Raw genomic sequence first — 22215 nt, 5'->3', positions numbered from 1 at the left:
AGATTCATAAGTCCCTATTATTTAGTAAAATTAGATCTGTACCTGCAGCGTCGACAATTCCAACAACATAATGTTTCAAATAGAACTGGGTGGCAGATCCTAAAATACGCACTGCAATCTGTTACTTAAAAATAATGACAAAAACTTATCAAAAGTGATTGACAACAGAAAACTTCAGATGTGTACCAACTTATGCTTGGCACTAATTACAATTAGCAAAGTGTTTTTCCTGAAAGACTTCCAGCTCTCCTTTCCTCATTCGCCTTCTCTAAATCCAAAGCAAGTCTTCTGCTTCAACCAAGCTAAGGTTTGAGCATGTTAAATACAAAAAAAAAGTTAATATTTGGTTTCTACCCTCCAGATACTTAATTTACTGGGAGAGAAGGAAAGTATAAAAGAATGCCTAAGTGAATGGTCACATAACTACACCCAACAAATACTACACCATTCATCACATTTTGTTGTGTAAGAGCTCTGGGGATGGGGAAATCAGAGTTGATGTCCACAGTGAGTGAAGACTTTAAATGACTTTCAAGACTTTCAAAACGGAAAAGGGACTGCTGACCGCATAATTATACCATCATTAAATGGGCATTGGCCTGATTTCAACACGCATCCTCTTACTTGATCCTACTGGGAACCACACGGGTTAGCAATCCCTCTACTTTACAGATAAGAAAACTGAGAATCAAAGAACTTTGCCACTTGCTCCACCAAGATCACCCAATCACTATAGCTTAGACTAAGGTATGAATCCATTCATTCATTCAGGTATTCATTTGAACACTGAAATTATCTTAACTTCAAACTCCATACTCTTAATCTACGAACTGTAATTAACCTTAGCGAAGAAATGTATTTGGAATATACTGTATCCCAATCTCTCCTGGTACAAAAAAGTGAGGGAGGGAAGGAAGGAAAGAAGAAAGGAAACTACTGAGATAAAACAAGAAAAGAAAACTTCTGAGGCACTGCATCCAGATATAACATGAAAGATGAGTTTTAGCTGACTTTCATCTATTTCTCACATACACTCACACCTAGGGAGGAGAATCATTTCTGAATATTTCGTATTAATCCAATCCCATCCACAGCTCACACAGCACAAGTGTAATACAGGTTCAAGATTAAGTCATTTATTGTAACAAGTTGCCTGCAATTGGAAGGAGGGACACCTGATATTCTCCATTGCCTGACACTGTTACCTGACATTTCCAGCACTGAGTACCCAGTGATTAAGAACATGACCCACTGGGGATATGAAGAGAAAAAATTTCATCTTTGGTTCATATTAATTTTTACTTCACGCTTTATAATTTACATAAGATGACAGTATAATACATATATAATTCACACAGATAATTCAAAAAAATGAACATTGGGTAAAATATAAAAATTTGAGTATGGGCCCAATTTTTTTACTAACACCATGAGATCAGTGAAAGTCACTGTTCCATACTCATTTATTAAAATGGTAAGAGTAACTTCCAGCACCTTTGATAGCCAAACGAAATGACATCACTTTGGAATCACTCCATTAGCTGGGGGGAAGTGGGATAACAAAACAAAACGAAAAATGTTCCTTTCCATCTCTCCCCAAAAGGTATCTGATTCCTAGCTGATCCTGGGCGCAGACAATGGCTGACCATTACAAATATGTGAGGCCACCTCATTACGAGTTCATACTGAAACCAAATCCCATTCTCCCTCCGCAAATTCAATTCACATCAATAGCCTCATATATCACTGGCTACTGCTGTTGGCTGCCTGATTTTGAAACATAAAATTTTTTTTGAAAGATTACTGCCAACATATAATAGGCAAACTGCAATTCCAGTTCCCTACACATGTGCTTGAAGGAGGGGGGCTACACAAGCTACAAAATGTAAATGAAGCCTGTTGTTATCAGCTGTTTACAAGCCCCCTGACATCCTCCTCCCTTATTCCTCCAGTCACGTAAGGCATGGGGGCGGTGGGGGAGGGGGGGGATGAAATCAAAAGTGCCACCATTCGAGAAAGTCCTTTTATTATTCTACTCAATCCTGGTTCCCTGGTCTCTTAATTTTCTGAGCAGTGCACACAAAATGCAACAAAATTAAGCTATGTTTGCTGTACACAGCCAGTCTTCATTAGGCAAAATTCAGTGTGAAGGAGTAACACAATTACGTGGTATTGTTTAAGATGTATTCATCACTGTCTTCTTAAGAATCCATCTTACGAGAACTAACGCTTAAAAGGTAACATCTACCCTAACAAAAGTAGACTCCCTAGAGGGGCAAAGAAATCCATTTTCCCAAAAGCCCATAAACAAACTTACTATGTGGCCTGTTGCAAACTTCTGGCTCGGTCTGCCACACCACATACCTAATACATCACCGAGGTCCATCACTCACCTTTAACATCCTGGTTGGCTTCTTCCAGAAGGATCATTTCTCATCAATTCATATTTAATACATGACCCATAGGTACTACAATGGGAGGATAAATACAGTAGATTCAAGGTGAATCCATGACCATTTTTACAATAAGAGACAGAAGGAAGCACATTATTTACTGCTTGTCTTCTCAACAGCTGCAATATTGACAGCTGTCCCAAGGGGGACTGTCCTGTCCATTGTAGGATATTTAGCAGCACCTCTGGCCACTACCCATCAAATGCCAGTAGCACCACTCCTCAGTTCTGTCAATTAAAGTGTCTGCAGACATTACCAGATATCCATCTCCAAGGAGGGTAGGGAGAGCAAAGGGGATGAGGAACAAAATCACCTAGTTGAGAACCACTTGTTCCGTGGGTCTACATACCCATCAGGCAGAAGTTTTATGTATATGACTCCTGTAAGCAGAGAATTCTATACATAAATCCACTGCACGCCCAGGCACTAGTCCACCATGCCCACAAACCTTTCCGGGACATTAACAAAGTAAAATTTGCTTACCAAAAAGAAAGCAATGCTAAAGTTCTAATTTTGATCATTAAAAGTCTACTAATGGCCAAATGTACTCATTATACTAGAGAATTCTGCCATTTTTATTATTGCATTGACTCATTAACTATCCAAAGAACACCTGTATAATATGTTGCAGGTTTTCCACTTTCATATGAGACCAAGGGAATAGATATCTATTTGGTACAGGATCTAAATTTTCTAAATGGTACAACTCTACAGTCGATTTGTTCAAACACCACAATTGCATGGAACTTTGAATAGTAAGTGAGATACAGTAGGTTAGTATAGGCTGGAGTGAAATAGTGACACATCCTAGAGTAATTTGGGCAGATAATAAAAAATATATTTACAGCCTCCCCCTCCCCAGCCCCGAGGATCTGGGGGAAGGTGCGGATATGTTGGACATCCTCACCTGGACTGGTGTTGATGCTGTCACAAACATTGGGACTGGCGGTTTGATGTGCTGAGCCCTCGAGCATGGGACTTGCCCTTATGAAGCTCATTACCACAAAGAAGAGTCTAAACTTGTATGTAATGGTGCCTAAGAGTCTCCCCCTGAGTACCTCTTTGTTGCTCAGATGTGGCCCTCTCTCTCTCTAACTGAGCCATCTCGACAGGTGAACTCGCTGCCCTCCCCCCTACGTGGGACCTGACTCCCAGGGGTGTAAATCTCCCTGGCAACGTGGAATATGACTCCCGGGGATGAATGTGGACCCGGCATCGTGGGACTGGGAGTATCTTCTTGACCAAAAGGGGGATGCAAAATGAGACGAAATAGTTTCAGTGGCTGAGAGATTCCAAATGGAGTCGAGAGGTCACTCTGGTGGACATTCTTATGCACTATATAGATAACACCTCTTAGGCTTTAATGTATTGGAATAGCTAGAAGTAAATACTGAAACTACCATACTCCAACCCAGCAGTCTGGACTCCTGAAGACAATTATCATAATAATGTAGATTACAAGGGGTGACAGTGTGATTGTGAAGACCTTGTGGATCACACCCCCTTTATCTAGTGTATGGATGAGTGGAGGAATGGGGATAAAAACTAAAGGACAAATGGGGTGGGATGGGGGGATAATTTGGGTGTTCTTTTTTCACTTTTATTTTTTATTCTTGCTCTGGTTCTTTCTGATGTAAGGAAAATGTTCAGAGATAGATTGTGGTGATGAACGCGTAACTATGCTATCATACTGTGGACAGTGGATTATATATCATGGATGATTGAATGGTGTGTGAATGTATTTCAATAAAACTGAATTTAATAAAAAAAATAAAAAATAATAAAAAATATGTTGCAGGTTTTCCATATTTAGCAACAAAAAGTCAACTTTATGGGCTAAAAGTTTTTATTTGGATCAATCATCAAGAAAGCCTTAAGAAAAGTTTCTGCAGAACCAAACCCACTTAATGGAAGAGATGGACATGCTATGATATCTAGCTTAATGGAAACAAAGGGGTGAAAGATTTTTGTTCCCTATACAACCAATGCGAAAATTGTGCAAACCAATACTAAAAATGACAATTTTTATTTAACAGTTAAAGAATCCAGCTTCCAAAAGCTCAATTGCCATCTGCAATTATAATCATGCCTAATTTAGAATACCCCACCATGTTTTAGTCTTAATTAAAAATGGCACATCCTTGCAAGGGAATGCAATGTGAATTCACAATTCAAATGTTAGCAGGATACATACACACACAAACACTCCTCTTTCCCTCCCCCCATATATATCTAACGGTGGAGTCTAGACTTGGGAGCATTAACTATTTTACCAGTTTCTTAATGGATATAACCTCACTATTAACTTTGTTTAACTTTCACATTTCGAGTTAGAAGGGATGTTGATTATGTTAAGATAATTTGCCAGAAATGCAAATGGGTTTTTTAAGCCTGCCATCTTTCACAGAGCATCCTGTGATGATCCTGTCTCTAGCCATTATTATCTTTACTGTGCATAAAGGCACCAACGCATGTGTAATTCTCCTTTGATGCAAAATAGTTCTTTCACCACACTAAATGATAAGATTTACCAAGTACCACTTGGCCTCTTTGCAAGCTTACCAATTAGTTTTAATAATGTATCCCTGCAAGTTTATAATTCAGTGTAACCTTTATATTAAATTTCTCAATATGGTCTCAGGCACAAGCAGCCCTATGCCTAGAAGACATTACTACAGACATTATCTGGAAAACACTGTACAAACTCCTGCTGCTGTCAAAGTCATCTAAAATATGACAAATACAAAGACCTAAAATGGAGGATCTGAGAACAACACAGGTGCACCTTTATATTGGAAAACTGAAAAGAAATGTTTTCATCCCTGTCCACTATGTGCTGATTCCTTACAAAATACCAACTTCTTCCAAAATACTGGAGTGTTAGATTCAGGTTCCCCTGCTGGAGCAGAGCCTCTGGCAAGGAAGGCAAGAGGGGGTTGGAAAGCTGTAAACAATAAGCTTGCTTCCCATGTATGCCTGTAAAATTAAGCCTCTCTCAGTTGGACAATTAGCTTTATATAGCTAATCAGAAAGAAAGAAATGAAGGCCATCTGGTTCTTGGAAGACGTTCCCTATCTGATTCACATTATCATCTTGAAAGTAAACTTCCCATGTACCAGAAGACAGGAGAAAGCAGGAAGAAAGGAACACCCTTGTAAAGTGCCTGTAACCCCGATAAACCTACATGCAGATCAAGTCCCTAACAATGTTATCAAGAAGCAACAGCAGAATGACTAAAAGCTGACACTTTAGTTGAACAGACCCAGTTTGATTCCTAGCTCTACCACTTATTAACAGGTTAACCTTTGGCAAATGGCTTGACCTCTCTGAATAATTGGCCCCTGTATCCAGGTTCTTTGCCAAGCAAATTTGCAATTCCTCTACGATATGCTTTCCTCTCCCTTGACCTCAGGCTTGGCCATACAGCTTGCTTCAGTTGGTAGCTTTACCTTGAGAGTGAATTTTCTACGGCAAGGAAGTCCGTCTTTCTTGGAAAAAGTTCTTAAAGGATAGTTACTCAAAGAACAGTTACTCAAAACCCAAGGTTAAGGATGGAGCTTGCTTCAGACACAAACTAGGATCAGACAATCAATCCACAGTCCTCTTTCTCCATCCCCTCTCCCTGTCCATCTGCTTTATTCCCTTCTTATTGAACCAGGCTTTCTCTGCCTTCCGGTGCTGAAGGCAGGAAGTCTACCAGCAATGCCCTGTCAAAACTCCTTGATTCAGCAGGCAGCACTCCTGCTGCAGTGGTGCCTCAATCCCAAGGTGAGTTAGAAGCCCACCCTGGACCACTCAACTGAGGCTGGGGCAGGACCATCAGGGCTGGTGCCCAGCCAGTCAAGAGAAGTGAAATCCAGCCCACAGACCCCACTTGCAAAGTTGAGGGGCTCTTTTCCACCAGGAGGGCTGGGTGCCTCTTTCTTTGCAGAAAGGCACCACCTGTTCAGAAGAGGTGCCCACGTGGAGTGAGGAGGGCATCTGTACCTGGGGAGGAGAAAGGCCTGGCTTGCAGGGCTGGTGTCTAAGAAAGCTGGAGAGGGTAACTACATGGAGGAGCAGACCACACGGGTGGGACTGACTGAGTAAGTAAATATACTGAAGACAGTGAGAGCCAAGTTTCTCACTGTGAGAGAAGGGCATTACAAATATAGAGAGAAGAATACTAAAATGAGCCATGTGGTGTTGAATTGGAATTGGAGATAGTAGTGAACTCATTATTTTTAATATATGAAGACACAGAAATACTGATGTAAATTGTATGTATGTGTGTATTTATACACATATATAGTCCCTACAGCTGTCCACTAGGAAGATCTGAGAGTTGCAATGTCCCACAAGCAACACGTACACCTAATGCCCAGATCTTAGTTTCTAAATGCGATTCTCCTCTAAAAGGAATCAGGACTCCTTGGCTCCTCAGCAACTTGACTGAATCCAGAGCTATGCCAGCAAAGTAAAAGATAAGCCAGAAATTTCTTGTTACAGTAAGTAAGCAAGCACTCCAATAATGATGGGGACACGTCAAAGGATGCAGGAACCAGATGGAAGGAACTCCCACTACCTAAATGTAAAGCAATCTGAGTATTGAAATAGTGATAATAGCAGATTATAACCCATTAAGTAAAATAAGAATCCATGAGTCCAAATTGGTATAAAAAATAAGTTGAAAGTCTGAAAAGAATAGCCTCAAAGAACCTGTCAATAAAATATGTATTAAATACAAAGGGGAGAAAAGAGCAACTTTACAGTGGCAAGCTTGGCAGATGCTGCCTTTGTCAAGCGAACAAAGTTAACATCACCAGCAACAGGACAAATCAAAATCATGTACCACCTGATAGGATGCAACAAGAGGAACAGAGCTCACTTCTGTGATATTTCTGCCAGAAATGCAAACATAATCTAAACCTAAGCATGTGGAAACCTCAGACAAGTCCCATTTGAGAGACAGTCTACAAAGTAACTGGCTTGTTATCTTCAAAAACATCAAGGTCATAAAAGTCAAAGGAAGCCTGAGAAACTGTTCTAGATTTGAAGGAGACTAGCAATTAAATGTAACACATGATCTCAAATGGTTCTTTTCTTACAAGGACATTATGGGGATGTTCAGTACAGTATGAATGGATTTTGATGGAAATATTGGGATGATAGAGAATGTCCTTGTTTGTAGGAAACCCAAACATTCAAGCACTCAGGGATCAAAGGGCATAGGGTTGGCAGCCTAGTCAACCGGTACGGGGTCGGGGGGGGGGGGGAGGGTGGAAGTTCTATGCTGCTGTTGCAATTTTTTTCCTGTTTTTGTTTGTTTGTTTGTTTTTGTCCTTTTTAAGCTGCAATGGGTTGAAGGCAAAGGAATTATGGAGTGGATGGGCCCCTTCAGAAGGTGGTTGGGGAAGGTCATTCAGAAAGAAGAGGACTTGAACTGTGATGTGCAAGAGAAGGAGCCACCATACAAAAATCTAAGGGGTACAGGCGATAATTATGATGCTGATTTTGTTAACACAATAGTACCATCATCTAGCACTTATACGATGCTGACTGAGTGCAAAGCAATGGTCCAAGTCCATTCTGTATTTTAACTCATTTACTCCTCACAGCAACCTTAAGTAGAAAGTAGTCATATTACATCCAACTTAAAGAAGCGGAAACTGAGACACAGAAAGATTTCAGTAACTCACCCAACGTCACACAGTTAGTAACAGCCAGGATTCGAACCTACTAATCTGGCTCCAAGGTTTGTCCTCTACACCCTAACCAGGTGACCGTAGGCAACTAACTATAAAAGAGGCTTCTGCAGGGTGAGGCCAAGCCTGGAAGGGCATCCCAGCCATTAATGCTAGAGCCAGTGAGTGGACAGGGAGTGGCAAGAGAAGAGGTGAGAGGCGGCGATGGAGACTGTGTGGTCCAGGGCTGAGAGCTGGGATTTGTTAACATGTAATGGGAAGTGGTTGTTCTGGAAGCTGGGGGACCACTTAGAAGGCTGCCACTAAGGTCCAGGTGAAAGAGGATGGTGGCCTGGACCAGATCAGCAGCATTAGAGATAGAGTGCATTGGTCAGAGAGGTTCAGGATTTATTTAGGAGAAAAATCCAACAGGACTTTGGTGACTGTTCTAGAAAGCCATGCCATGAGGCCACCTTCTAAGTAAAACTCCATTCAGCAAATTTCTCAGATAAGAGTCAAGAAAGAGAGGTCACAGTATATATATTGCTGGTGGTTTTCTGTTCTACTTACCTCACAATTCTTTAAAACAGCACAAAGGACAAAGAATCCACTGCTCCCCTCTGCTATTAGGACACCTTCAGTAACCCAGTAATGGCTCATGTTTTATTGAGACCACACCATGTTCAATTTATGTAACCATTATCCCCGACAATAAACAATGTCTGGTCATTCTGATTTCATAGCTTTCTTCATACAAAGAGAATCTCTCTCCCACCGATTAAGTCATCTGTTCTCCCTGAATCTCATCAAAAATTGTACCTGGCAGTGTAATTGGGAGGGTTTTAAATAGATAATTTAACCTTGAGAGGAGGTTTGACTCAACACATCCTTCCAATCTAAGAAACACACAAATTCCCTTTCACCTCAGCATGTCTATCTTTAATTGTGACAGGAGTGCCGAGAAATTCATTTCCAAAGAGCTGATTGAGCCACGAGGGAATATTAGTACCTAAATATTGAAGCAATCCTGATGCTCTGCTTAAAGGGAAGCTGGATTTGCTAGAAGAAAATATTCCAATATGTCTCTGGTCTATGTCTTTTAAAAAAAAAACATGTTTTTAGCATATTTTCATCTCTTTACATTAAATCAGAGAGAAGACCCAGTTTATTTCTCCTAAAAATACTTTTAAAAAGCTCTTTTGCTTTCTATCACCAGCAATTACTTTTGCTAGGATGCTGCTAGGTTTGTGAGTGTCCTCACCTAAAGGCTGTGATTTTCTTCACTTTTGAATATGGAGGATTAAATGTCCTTTCCAGTCTTTGACAGTCTAAGTGTATTCTACTCTGCAGGCTACAGAAAGCCTTTCACATCTCACGTCGGAAATTACACAGGAGTGAGCATGGTAGGGGGTATATGAGTATGCAGGACAAAGCTGACCTGTTCTTCATCATCCTCTAGGTGCATGGCAAAGGCTATTCCATCATATGATTACAAGTACAAAAAAAAAAAGTAATTCCAGGAACCAGAGAATTCAGAACCAGTAATAGGATCCACTCCCCTAACCCCCACCAAAGCTGATACCATCAAACTCTCTCACATGATTTACAACCTGGCAATCTATCTCTTTCCATTGATTATCACGCTATTATGGGACATAACTGCTCTATGCCCATTCCAAGAACTCCTAAGTGTTGCACTGAGAATACACTAATGCACCCTTAATGCGGAGAAGAACAGGGCAGGTGGGAACCAAAGGGACAAAATTGGCTGGAGAATGCCTAAAGCTTAAGTTCCTTTCAAAAGCAGTGGAGAATTTAACAGCTTTTCAGGGAGACAATCAGGCAATTCGTGCCCAGCAGCTACCTTAACATTTCTTTCTCACACCCTTAACATTTCTAACTGCAAACAGGCCACACACTATACTGCAGAGAACTACCTGGAAGTAACTGGAAGCACACAAATGCCTCACTATGGGCAAAGGGCAACCAAGAAAAGAGTTGACCAACCTGATCAAAGTGCTGGGTGGCTAAGAATGTGATAGACAGATGCTTCGGATTAAAAGACACTTTGCAGACTAGCTCTTTAAATAAGGCCCTTCTCTACAGCACAGATTATGATATGCTTTATCAAAACCTTCACGTAAGGGTCACAATCTCCTATCCACTGCTTCTTTTTGTATGGCCCACAAGCTGATGAATAAAAATGACAAAAATCCAAAGACTATTTCACAACATGTGAAAAGCATATGAAATTCAAATTTCAGTGTCCGTAAAGTTGTACTGGAGCACAGCCATGCCCACTCACTGACGTACTGTCTATGGCTACTTCAGCGCCACAATGCATATGAGTCGGTGCAAGAGCTGCAGGGCTGCAAAACCAAACATATCCATTTGGCTGACGACAGAAAATGAGTGTCAACCTCTTCCTTAATTCACTCACAAACTTCAGGAAAACAGCTCCAAATAAACTAAAGGCCCACTGGAAAAATGTAGCTACTAACAAAAAAATTAAAATTGCTCTTTTCTCTATAAATAGGCTCCCTTTTCAGACATCTCCTGAAAACAGCAGAAGTGACTGAACATACATAGTCAAGCCACCGATAAAGCTTTCAAGTTTGCTGATTTGGTAGCCTAGATGGTGGTTAAAAATAAAATGGGAAAAAGAAGAAAATAAAACTTGATAAGGAAGACACTGTGCTGGGCAGTTTACATATATGATTCCATTATTCTACAGTAAGGTTCTGAGGACCATTATCCCCATTTTACAGATAGAAAGGTTGTCTAATGTCCTCACAAGGCCATGGTAGCACATGGTGGGTACATGGCTTGAGCCCAGGTTTTATCGGCTCTAAATGCCATGCTCTTAACCATTATAAGATTATTACAACTCCTTTTCAAAAACTCATAGTGTTTTGCCATTCAGAATAAGAGAGAATGAGACAGTGAGAAAAAGAATAAATAATGTTTAAGTGAATGAAACAAGAACTAGAACTACCTACCTTTGAAAGGAATGGTCATTTAACAGAGACTTGTGGGTCTTATTAAATCCTGTGTGCTTTACTGTTGAGTTCTTAAATAACATTCAGTTCTTGAGTTACTATCACCCTAAGCATATCTGAATTCATCTAGGCTAACGTACCAAATAATCTTTTAATCCATCTGCTATGGAGACCCAGCATCCTTCCCCATTGAGAGCTTACCTCTCAGGGCAATTTTCTACAACTAGCAATGAATCACCTGTAATCCAAGAGATGGTGACAATACATATACCAAATGATTCAGGACTTCCAAAACCACCTGATGATACAGGCAGTAGTACCTGCACTGAAACTATATCCGTTACTGTGACTACGCCTCGTGGATAACACACAGCACTTACACCCTGCCAGGAGGCACTGTTCCAAGCACTTCAAATATACTAATGTATTAAATTGTTAATCCCCACATCCCTACAACGTTGGAACCTTCCTTTTATAGATTAGGAAACCGAGGCACAAAGTGATCAAGCGATTTACCCAAGGGCCCACAGCCAGTAGGTGGCAGAGCTGGGACTCAAAACAAGACAGTGTGGCTCCAGGCAGGCCCTTCAAATGAGAGCCTTCTCTACGTTCAGGTTTGTCTGGTTGGTTCACTTGTAGTCCTTCCCTGCATCAGTGATTGGTTCAGGAGTGGCATTTAAATGAGAACCATACACCTCACTCGCTCTCCACATGAAATCAACTGTGTGAAAATCAACTGTGCATGATCAAAACTCATCTGTTATTAATATTAAAAGAGCAATCCTTAATCTTTAACTAATTGGAGAAAGGTTAGGAGGAATAACTTCTATTAACTGTTGACATTTTCTTAAGGGGCAAGGTTATTTCTTAGTTTAAAAAAAAAGAAAGGAAAACAACCAAAAGCAGAAATATCTGGAATGCTTAGAGATGGAGAGATGCTTTCCGTTGCTTTACCTTCACAGGGGACCAAAGGACAGAAGGAAACCCTTTCTGCTTGATACTCTTCTAAGATTCTGAAACTTTCTGATTTATACTGAATAGAACTCAGCCTGTCCTTGAAGGGTTGGGCTCTTTTATCATTCTGAAGAATAACTGTCATAAATGGAAAAGGTCAGAGTTTAGTTATTATCAGTCCATATCTAGCCATCCACAGGATCAAAGTTCTTGGTATCACACTCAGGCTGAACCCAACCCCAAACCACTGCAGCAAACACATGGCACACAACTGCTCCCTGCCTCAGTCCCTGGCAGATGCAGCGATCATCTTCCTCTTCCCCACCAACCCCATCCTCCCCAACATAATACCCCAGAGGCTCACAGCAAGGGATGAGTGTAAGGATGCAAGATTAAACTCCTCCCTCAACCTGGTCCTAAATCAGTGACAGCCTGCCCTGGCATCAGGAAAGGCCTTATTACCAAGGGTTCATGGGATCTAGAAAAGGTCTCTCTCCCAGTTTGAGTCTCAGGCCAAACTGCACTGCCTTGAATACTAAAGAATTTATCATCTCACACAAAAGTAAGTGCAGAGGAAGGGCAGACCTCAGGGTTAGTTGACTCTGCAGCTCAAGGATATCAACAAGAATCCAGGTTCTTTCCTTCTCTTCTACGTCAGCCCTCCTCCACTTTGACTTCACCCTGAAGCTGGCAGCAAGACAGCTATAGCACTTGTTGATGGCACCGTGAGCAGGTAGACAGACCTTGGCTTCCCAGGTGCTGGGAGAGAAGCCACTTTCCACGGACAGGCCCAGCAGACACATCTTCCCACTCCACTGGTCAGAGCCAGAACACACAGACACTCCTGAAACAATCACTGATGCGGGGAAGGACTACAAGTGAACCAGACAAACCCGAACACGGAGTTAATCTTGGGGTCAGCTCCTCCCCATCTACATGGCTCCATGCAAAAAGGCGGACACCTGTGCAAAACAGGTTCTATGAGAAGTAATACAGAAACGGCTGCTGAAAAGGCACCAAACAGCAAAGCACCCCACACAGGACTTCTGAGCCCGGAAAGGTACAGACCAGAGACCATACACAGAGCAGGTCTAGCTAAAAGACAATTGTGTCAGCCCTTATGGTGTAATAAAACTGAACTCTTTAACAAAATTGTAAAATGGGGAGTAATTAAGTGAAATTTCAGATATCTTTCTAGATTCTCATGAGGTATTAGATCTGACAACACCAGTTTGGATTCACGCAGGGCAACAACCAGCCTAAGCCCTACTGAGCTGGCCCTTGAGGTCTCCGAGATCCTGGCCACTCCCTCACTCCCCTACTTCACTCCTTTACTTTAGCTTCCTGAACACGGATGGCACTTGAGTTTGCAACCCCGTATCAGCCATCACAGACACCAACTGGGGAAAGGGGGCTCTCAAACTGATAAAACCCAAAAGCTGAACTTCCACCTCCAGGTCTCTTCACAGAGAATTTACTTCCAAAGAGAAGCAGCAGGGGAGAGTGGGGTTAATAACCTTTTTCTAGCCACATTCTGTTATCTTTATTCAGACCAAAAAGAGAAAACAAACCGCCATGTAAGATTTAAAGAATCGGTGGAGCTGCATTTTTGTGGGAAAGAGAAATCCCAGAAAACGAGCAAGCAGAGAGATCAGCTTCTGTGCAGACTCACATTTAATGCGGCGTTTGATGCATCAGGCTGGCATTTGGTCTCAGGCATTTCAGTTTTAACAAATCCCAAAGTAAATAGGTGGATCCGAAATCCAATTCCATGTGGCATTTTCTCAGGACAATAGTCATAAGCATTAAATGGATACTCATGTCGAGAAAACAGAGAATTTACACCAATATCAAAACCCACCGGGGACCACGACTTACCCAAAGTTATTATTTTGTGTGTGGCTGTCCATGCCACCTCAGTTTCACCAGCTCTGGTATAAAAGAAGGAAGAACACGGAATACCCATTCTAAACCCCTGTAGTTAGACGAAGATGATCACCAAGGTTCTGAAGTAAGCATTTGTCACTTTCACATTCCCAATGTACCCGCCCTCTTTCCTTGACAAAAATGCTACTTTTCTAAAAAAGAGTCACTCTAAGAGACTGAGGTTGAGGCTTTCAACCCCCACTAATCACATGGGTGGCGACATGATATAAGCCTGTCCAGTTACTGGTCCAGGGAAATGTGACCCAAGTCTTGATAATTAAGAGTAAGGGGTGATAATGTGGACTCTTGAGGAGGTTCTTGACTTGGAGGTAAGGAGCTATGCATATGATATAAATCCACAGGTGCTAGGGTGAAGAGGGTGTCCATCTTTCTATCAACATCACAAAAGCTGCCAGAAAAGGCTAGCCCAAAAACACCAAAAAAACAAAAATAAACAAACAACAGAGCCCTGATACTTGGTATGAAGACCTGGATCCAGCCATATCTGAACCCACTGCACCAGAAAGTTCTTCTATCTGCCTAAGCTACTTTGAGCTGATTTCTCTCCAACTGAAAACTCAATGCAATGTTCCCCTAAACTGTCTGAAATTAAGAATGTTCAACAAACAGAAAGAGGGAAAAAAAAAAAAAAAAGAAGAACACCAGAGGCTGCGGCCAGAGGGATTCTATGTAAAGGGTCTGAAGAAATAGCTTGATACTAAGTCCAACACTCAGTAAAGCCAAGGCTGTTTACAAAAATCCTGCCAAGGTTTAGGCACTCAGTGTCCTCAAACCACAGCCTTAACATGAACCACATGGACATACCTGGCTATGGTAGGGGAGAGAATAAGTGAGTCTCGCCCCAAAAGCATAGAAGTGTCAGCAGGAAATTCCAGATATGGTAACAGAATTCCAAGATAGCCCTACAATCTTCACCCATGGCATTACACCCTGTAGAATCTTCTCCCCTTGAGTAGGGGTGGAACCTGTGACTTGCTTCACACAGCAAAGGAGGAGGTATTTTACAGATCTTAAGTCCTGTATCAGCTGACTTTTAGTCAAAAGGGAAACCATCCTGTATGGGCCTGACTTCATCAAATAAGCCTTTTAAAAAGATTCAAGAGATTTCTCTTGTTGGCCTCAAAGAAGCAAACCTCCATGGCATGGAGATGGCCACATGGCAGGGAAAGGCAGGCAGCTTCTAGGAGCTGAGGCCTCAGTCCTACAACCACAAGGAACTGAATTCTGTCAATAGCCAGTGAGTTTGGAACAGAACCCTGAGCCTCAGACGAGATCACAGCCCCAGTTGCCGATACCTTGATTTTGGCCTAAGCAAAGATCCCAGATTTGTGACCCATGGAAACTAAGATAATAAACTTGTGCTGTTTAATGTCACTACATGTGTGGTAATTTGTCATACAGCAATAGAAAACCAACACATCAGTTGTGCTGAGTTGCCACCAACCAGGAGAACAGCAGAGAAAGAGGCAGGACCTCGTGACCTTTTTAAGGAAGCGTGACCATGGAGGGCTCTAAAGCATTCTGATTCTGAGACAAAAGTTGTTCCATTGAGGTGGCAACAACTCAGGTGTCCACCAACAGATGAATAGATAAACAAAAGGTGGTATATCCATACTATGGAATAGTATTCAGCCATAAAAAGGAATGAAGTTTGGAGACCTGCTACAACATTGCTGAGCCTTGAAAACATTCCATTGAGTGAAATAAGCCAGGCACAAAAGGGCAAATACTGTATGTCTCCATTTATGTGAAATATCTACAACATGCAAATTCACAGAGACGGAACGTAGATTAGAGGTTACCAGGGGCTGGGGTAAGGGCGATTGGGAAATTATTGCTTTCTATTTGGGTGATGAAAAAGTTTCTATTTGGGTGATGAAAAAGTTTTAGTAATGGGTGGTGGTGATGGTAGCGCACTGTAAATATAATTAATGCTACTGAATGGTACACTTAAAAATTGTTGAAGTGGTAAAAAAGAAAAAAATGTTAAAGCTTTTTTATAAAGTTGTTTTATTGGCCCTGAGCACTTAATATTTATTTACATGCTAAAACTCAATTCCCTAGCACAGTCCTTGGCTCATCATCAACGATATCTCAATTCTTACTAACTGAATGAGAAAATGAAAATATGAATGGCTAAAACCTCAACCAAGAAGAAGGATCAGGAAATCAGATGCACCTGCTCATCAAGATATGGGATTTGCTGAAGAACACAATGTGGTAAGGTCCAACAGGGACCTATGGATCCAGACATGGGCACCCTTTTCAGCCATCCTCCTTACTAGCTCTGTGACTTCGGCTAATGACTCAAGTCTTTTTTGCCCTACAGTTCCAGGAACAACTCAGAGTTATCATGAGGATGAAGTTAGGGAATAATACAGAAGGGCACCTGGCTTGGTGCCTTGCTTCTATACAGTTTTACAAAGAATAGCTCCTCCTTCTCTTCCACAATTAACCCTCCATTTAGATCTGGGGCAGCTAAATTCTGGGGAGAAACTCAGGCGAGTTCTGACGAAGGGCAGTGGTATAATAGAGTGGTCACAGACTGTGACCAATATGGGTTCAGACCGAGAGGTCACGGCGTGGAGCAGCTGTCACCATCCCCATCACTGCTGCTGTTGCAAGGTCTGAGCGCCCAGCTGCAGTGATGGCCTACTGCTGGCGGGAAGGGAAGGATCAAATCATATTTGTGACCAAAGAAGACCATGAAACTCCAAGTAATGCAGAGCTGGTCACGGACAACCCCAACGATCCGCATGAGGAACACGGATTGATAGTGTTAAACGGAGACATGAACTGGAACTGCCCATGCCTTGGGGGAATGGCCAGTGGCCCCTGTGGGGAACAGTTCAAGTCGGCCTTTTCCTGCTTCCACTACAGCACAAAGGATGTCAACGAGTAAGACTGTGTAGACCAGTTCCAGGCCATGCAGGATTGCATGCAGAAATATCCAGAACTCTATCCCCAGGAGGATAAGGAGGAAGAGGAAGAGAAGAAGTCAGGAGGTTTAGAGGAAACAGCTCCCCCTGGGGCCACCGAAACCAAAAAGGGGGAGGGGTCAAGCTAATGAAGACCGCCAGGCACTGGGCTCCGGTCCTTCCATTTCAGATTGAGACGGACCTTTTGCAAAATGCCTTTCATTTGCTCGCCAAGAAAGTGCCTTTCCTTCTGTTGTTCCGTGCACTGTAATGTACAAATTAACTTATTCTGATGATGGAGCTCTTGGGGGTTTTATGCATGTGGGTCCCACATAAACCTATCAGCAAAATTAGCTGTCACTTTTTAGTTCTCTTTTCTCAGATTGTCCTGAATTCTGCCACTTTGAAATAACGTGCTCAATATTCTCAGCAGCCAAAAATCATTACACAGGAATGTTTCTTGTGCATGAGTTCATTTATTCTGACCCATTATATCCCTATTCATACATTTGTTTAGGAAACAGAAACATCATCCTTTAAAAATGCCGGAGTGGGGCCATTCCTAATAGAAGAGGCCAGATCATCGGATATTTGTTTCTCAAAAAACCATCTTCACCTTTTGCATACGAGGAGATACTCTAAGGTTATTATATACTTCATTCCTGATACATGTTGGTTTCCATTTTTGCACTGAACTCCAGGTTTTCTACATTTGGAAAGTAGAGATTTTGAGCTTCTGATTCATAATCTCTTTCTAAGTAAAGGGAAAGCCTGTTCCTTTTTATTCTGAAAGCCCTGGTTTGCTGCCTGGCTTAACACTGGTTCTGTCTTGGCCAGTTCAGATGCCGCATTCTTGAGAGGTGAGGACCTATTGTTAACAGAATAACAGCCAAGAGAGAAAATGGTATGAATTAAGCACTCAATTTAAAAGAAAAAAAGATTTCTACTTGGAAAAAAAAAAAAAATACCCAGTATGCCACAGGCTAGCTATGGGACAGGGACCACTGCTCCAACTTGCCCAGACCCCAACTCCTAATTTGATAAATGGGATGATGATACTTACACAAGAGAGTTAAATGAGAAGATAGGCAGAAAAGAATAATACCTAGTACATAAGGAACCCACTAAAATTATTATACAAATGGGCTTTTATGTTTATTTTTATTATTTGAGCTGGGCAAGACGTCTCAATAGGCAACCTATAACCAAACATTGGAGGAAGTGGTATGTTGGTCAGTGTTTATCATGAGACTCTATCAAGGTGGCTGATTTACAGCAATTCCCAATTTCTATGGTGTGAATATTCCCACCATGGTCAATTTCAAACTAGCAATGTGAGAGAATAGGAAAGCAAGGTACAGCAGCACATCGTTATAAAGTATTCCTACCATACAGATACAATACACGTAAAGAACTTCAAGAGCATAGATAATATTAAGATAATTAGGAAGTGATGAGTTTTGGGTACTTAATACCTTTTCAAAAATACAATTTAATTGCAAGTTTATATAACTTCACATTTTAAAAGGCTGTGTTTAGTAACCAGCTCACAAAATTCCCGAAAATGTTAATAGTTGTCTCTTGTGAGCTGGTGAGCTCTAGCAAACCATGGACTGCAGGAAGCAGAAGAGAAGCACACAGACAATAAATTCTCCACCATCACAAGGTCCTAGGTAAGCCGGGCCCTGGGACTATGGTCTTCAAAGCCAAGCACCTCTGCAGAAGAGGGTCACACTGGCTGTCAGACAGTAATGGACAATGTTTGGTTAATTAAGCAGGTTTTAGTGCAGCTAAAACCCTGGGCCTATCTTCTCCCTGATCCCATAAAGCATTCGTGGCAGTTTGGTTTTTAACCAATACAGAAGTAATTTGAAATCAATTTCCCCACTCCTTGATGAACAATGGACTATTTAGTGTGACCCACAGAGAAAATTAGAAGCCCATGCACGTGAGGCAGCTACTTGGAGCCTCAGCTGCAACCTGCTCCGTGACCCAGCCTCAAAGCTAGATGCTTGAAGGACACCACCAAGCTGGTGACATTCCCCTCTGAACTGTGTTATCACCACCATTTGGGGATTCACCCTCTCTGCAGCTTCAGCCACAAAGGAGAAAAGGGCCATATTTGATCCTTCTTGACACATATACAACGAGCAACAACTTCGTGTCAGGCGCTCTGGAGACCCATGTGAGCAAGACAGATACAGCCTCATCTCTTCCAGTGCACACAAGCTGGCAAAAGGCTAGGAGGGCTTGAAATAGACACCTAAGACAGTTCCCATTCACACAGTCACATAGAGTCATTTGTCCAATTAGCTAGCTGTATCTCTCACAAAGCCATAGTGAGAATTACACCACTATTTCCTAGGCACTTAATCCTAGATAACTTTAGCCTTGGCTTATGTTGACTAAAACAGGATCTGCAATCTTGCAGGGTAATTGTGGAACCCAAATGAGACATGCATGAGAGGCACTTGTCTATTCCCTCTGCCCCCAGAAGCTACATGCCTAACTTTTTACCTCCTTCACATCTTTAATCAATGTCAACTTTTTCCAAAGGGGTCCATTAAAACAGGAGGCAACCTATCCAACCCCCCCGCCCCTGCCTCCCAACTTATTTCATTTTTCCTAGCACTCATCACCTTCTAACATATGTTAGCTTGTTTGCCCCACTAAAACACAAGCTCCATGAAGGCAGGTATTAGTTGTTGGTTTCGTTCACTTTTCCAAACAGGGCATAGCACATAGGAGGCATTCAATAAATACATGGGATGGATGGATGCAGACTAAGAACTCTTACAGAAGAGACAATGTCTTATTGGTCTCTGAATCTCCAGCATCTTATACAAATTGCATTCAATTTTTGCCAAATAAATGAACAAAAGAATATGCCATGAACAGATTTGAGCCCATAAATAACCTGTAATTATCCAAAGGATATAATATTATAATATCCTTACTTGCAGCAATTTCCCTCCAGGTGCTAAAACTCCCACGCACAATGCAAACATGCGTACACAATATGGTTTCCTTGGTGTCTTCCCTGTGCTCTGGATGAGGGAGCGCAATACCAAGGAAAGGGGTGGTTGACCAGATCAGATCTATCCTGATTCAATCAGAGAAAAATTTTTTCACATCTATTTCATGTACTGAGATTTCAAGTAAGATTTTATTTGCAAAATAGGTTGCACACAAAACAAAGACTTGCAAATATATAACTTGAAGGCCTTCTTTTTTCCCCAAAAAGGCAAGATATGTCACAACCAAATTTTAGTTAATACAATGGATCCCCATCTGTTGGGGGTGGGGGGGTTAGTTTCAAAGTCAATGTAACGAGGTCTCAGAGTCAAGATTACCTTTGAATCACCCAAAAAGTAAAATACTTATTCTGTGTAATGATTCTTGCACATGCCAACACCCGCAACACACTGACCTTGACTAAAATAAAGCAAAGTCTCCCGCAAATGAGTGGGAATAAGAATCATTAAGCTTTTTGACACATAAAGAATAGAAGATAAGTGGAAGATTCCAAAGTATTCCTGCTCATCTACAGAATTCACTCCATTTTATTCTATTATGAAGGCTCCATAACCTACATACTCATGAATACATTTGCTGTGGTAAGGAATGAAGGATATGGGAAAGCACCCTGAAAACGCTGTTAAAACAAAACAGGTATTTTCTAATTTTGAATCTGTAGGCTGCTTGATCAGAGCCATTCTTGAGGTTTCAGAGACACAAAACCAGCCCTCTTGCTGTCCATTCAAGCTCATGCTATGCAGCCACCACACTGAAGCTCTTGGCACTGCCCTCGTGACGAAGTGGAGTTGCAACTTAAATCATTCCCAAGGTTTAATGAGTATGTATGGTAACTCTCCACTCTATTGTCAATTAATAAACCCAAAATTAGGAGACAGAAAGGCAGTGGAACAGGATGGCCAACCTCCTGTCTTAGTTCATATGTAAGGTAAGGAATCTCCAAGGTAAACAGACAAAAGAGACTGGCTGCACTGTCTCATCAAGCGAGAAAAGCTGTTCTCAATTTCTCTACTTCACTGGTCTACTCCTTTTCTTCCTGAGGTGAATAAAAACACCCAAGGGGAAATGTGGACCCATTCATCAACATTCCTAGCCAGACAGTGAGCTGCTTAATGGCTTTACTGATTCCTTGTTTTGCTCTACATTATGCATTACATTGGCTCAAGCAGTCCATACAAGAAGAATCAAGATGGTGTTGGCAAAAAGGCATTATTTCATTTTAAGCTTGTTACCATTGAGACCAGTCAACCCTGAACAAAAGTAGCCAAGTTTCAAAACAACCATGTGCAAAATTTCTATTCATTCCGTGCCAACAGCTCCTTCCCATGGCCAATGCCCCTTGATTTCAAAGCCGTTATCTTGGTTGGTAAAGAAAAACAAACTGTGGCAACAACTATACCCTTTAAGTGGATTTTCCATGCTAGAATACTGTTTTATTTTGGTTTATATGCCAAGATAATGGTTCTAAAATGCTGTAAGGGGATAAAGTTCATATTTTAAGAAATGACCCTAATTACAACTAACACGAATAAATCACTAACCTATCTTCACATAAACATCAATATGTGGCAAAAAATAAAGTGATTAAATAGTTTGCAAAATCTGTCAAAAAATTACAGGGTTTTCAATTTCCTTGCAAATTTATCCACTGTTAGGGATTCAATTACACATATGATGTAAGCAAACAACACAGAGAACGTTAAAGCAAATTTACTACATTTAGGACAGCAATCTAACACCAAACGCTATGTGGTAAAAAGATTAATTCAGACCTTTTAACAACTGAACTCGGCTGCCATAGACAAGTTGGGCAACTGGCGGTATCCTGCAGCTAACAAATGGGGAGAGAGAAATTTGACATGAAATGTTCTATACCATTTATTTCAATCACATATACAGTTACTAAAAGTTAGTTTAAATTGCATAAAAACCTTATAAAAGGATCCACTTTCTGAAAAGCAATGAGAAGCCAAATGCATATTCATGCAATTATCATTTTTGTTCACCATCCCTTCCATTTGTCAAAGAGGAAACCATCATGAATTAGCAAGTGGGGAAATCTGGGTTTCAAACCCACTTCTGCCACTAACTCATTGTGACCTTGAATGGGTCTCAAATTCTCCAGACTTAAATTTTCTTATCAGGAATGAGAGAAGAGTTGGAATAGACCAAAAACAAAGACCTTGTTTTGGAGTCCATGGAAGCCAAGATCCCAGCCCCCACCCAACAATCATTTGTCAACCAA

The 22215-nt window shown here is 41.4% G+C and overlaps 1 protein-coding gene and 1 pseudogene across 4 annotated transcripts in view; one reads left to right on the top strand and one right to left on the bottom strand.

Annotated features, from left to right (window-relative positions):
- Positions 1–22215, bottom strand: part of PTPRG (protein tyrosine phosphatase receptor type G) — a 686843-nt gene that overhangs the window by 630310 nt on the left and 34318 nt on the right. The window lies entirely within an intron of this gene.
- LOC119506471 lies at positions 16664–17083 on the top strand (annotated as a pseudogene).

The sequence above is a fragment of the Choloepus didactylus genome, chromosome 1 (assembly GCF_015220235.1).
Source record: "Choloepus didactylus isolate mChoDid1 chromosome 1, mChoDid1.pri, whole genome shotgun sequence".
Lineage (NCBI taxonomy): Eukaryota > Metazoa > Chordata > Mammalia > Pilosa > Megalonychidae > Choloepus > Choloepus didactylus.
The sequence above is the reverse complement of the archived record's forward strand: the minus strand, read 5'-3'. Positions and strand labels throughout refer to the sequence as shown.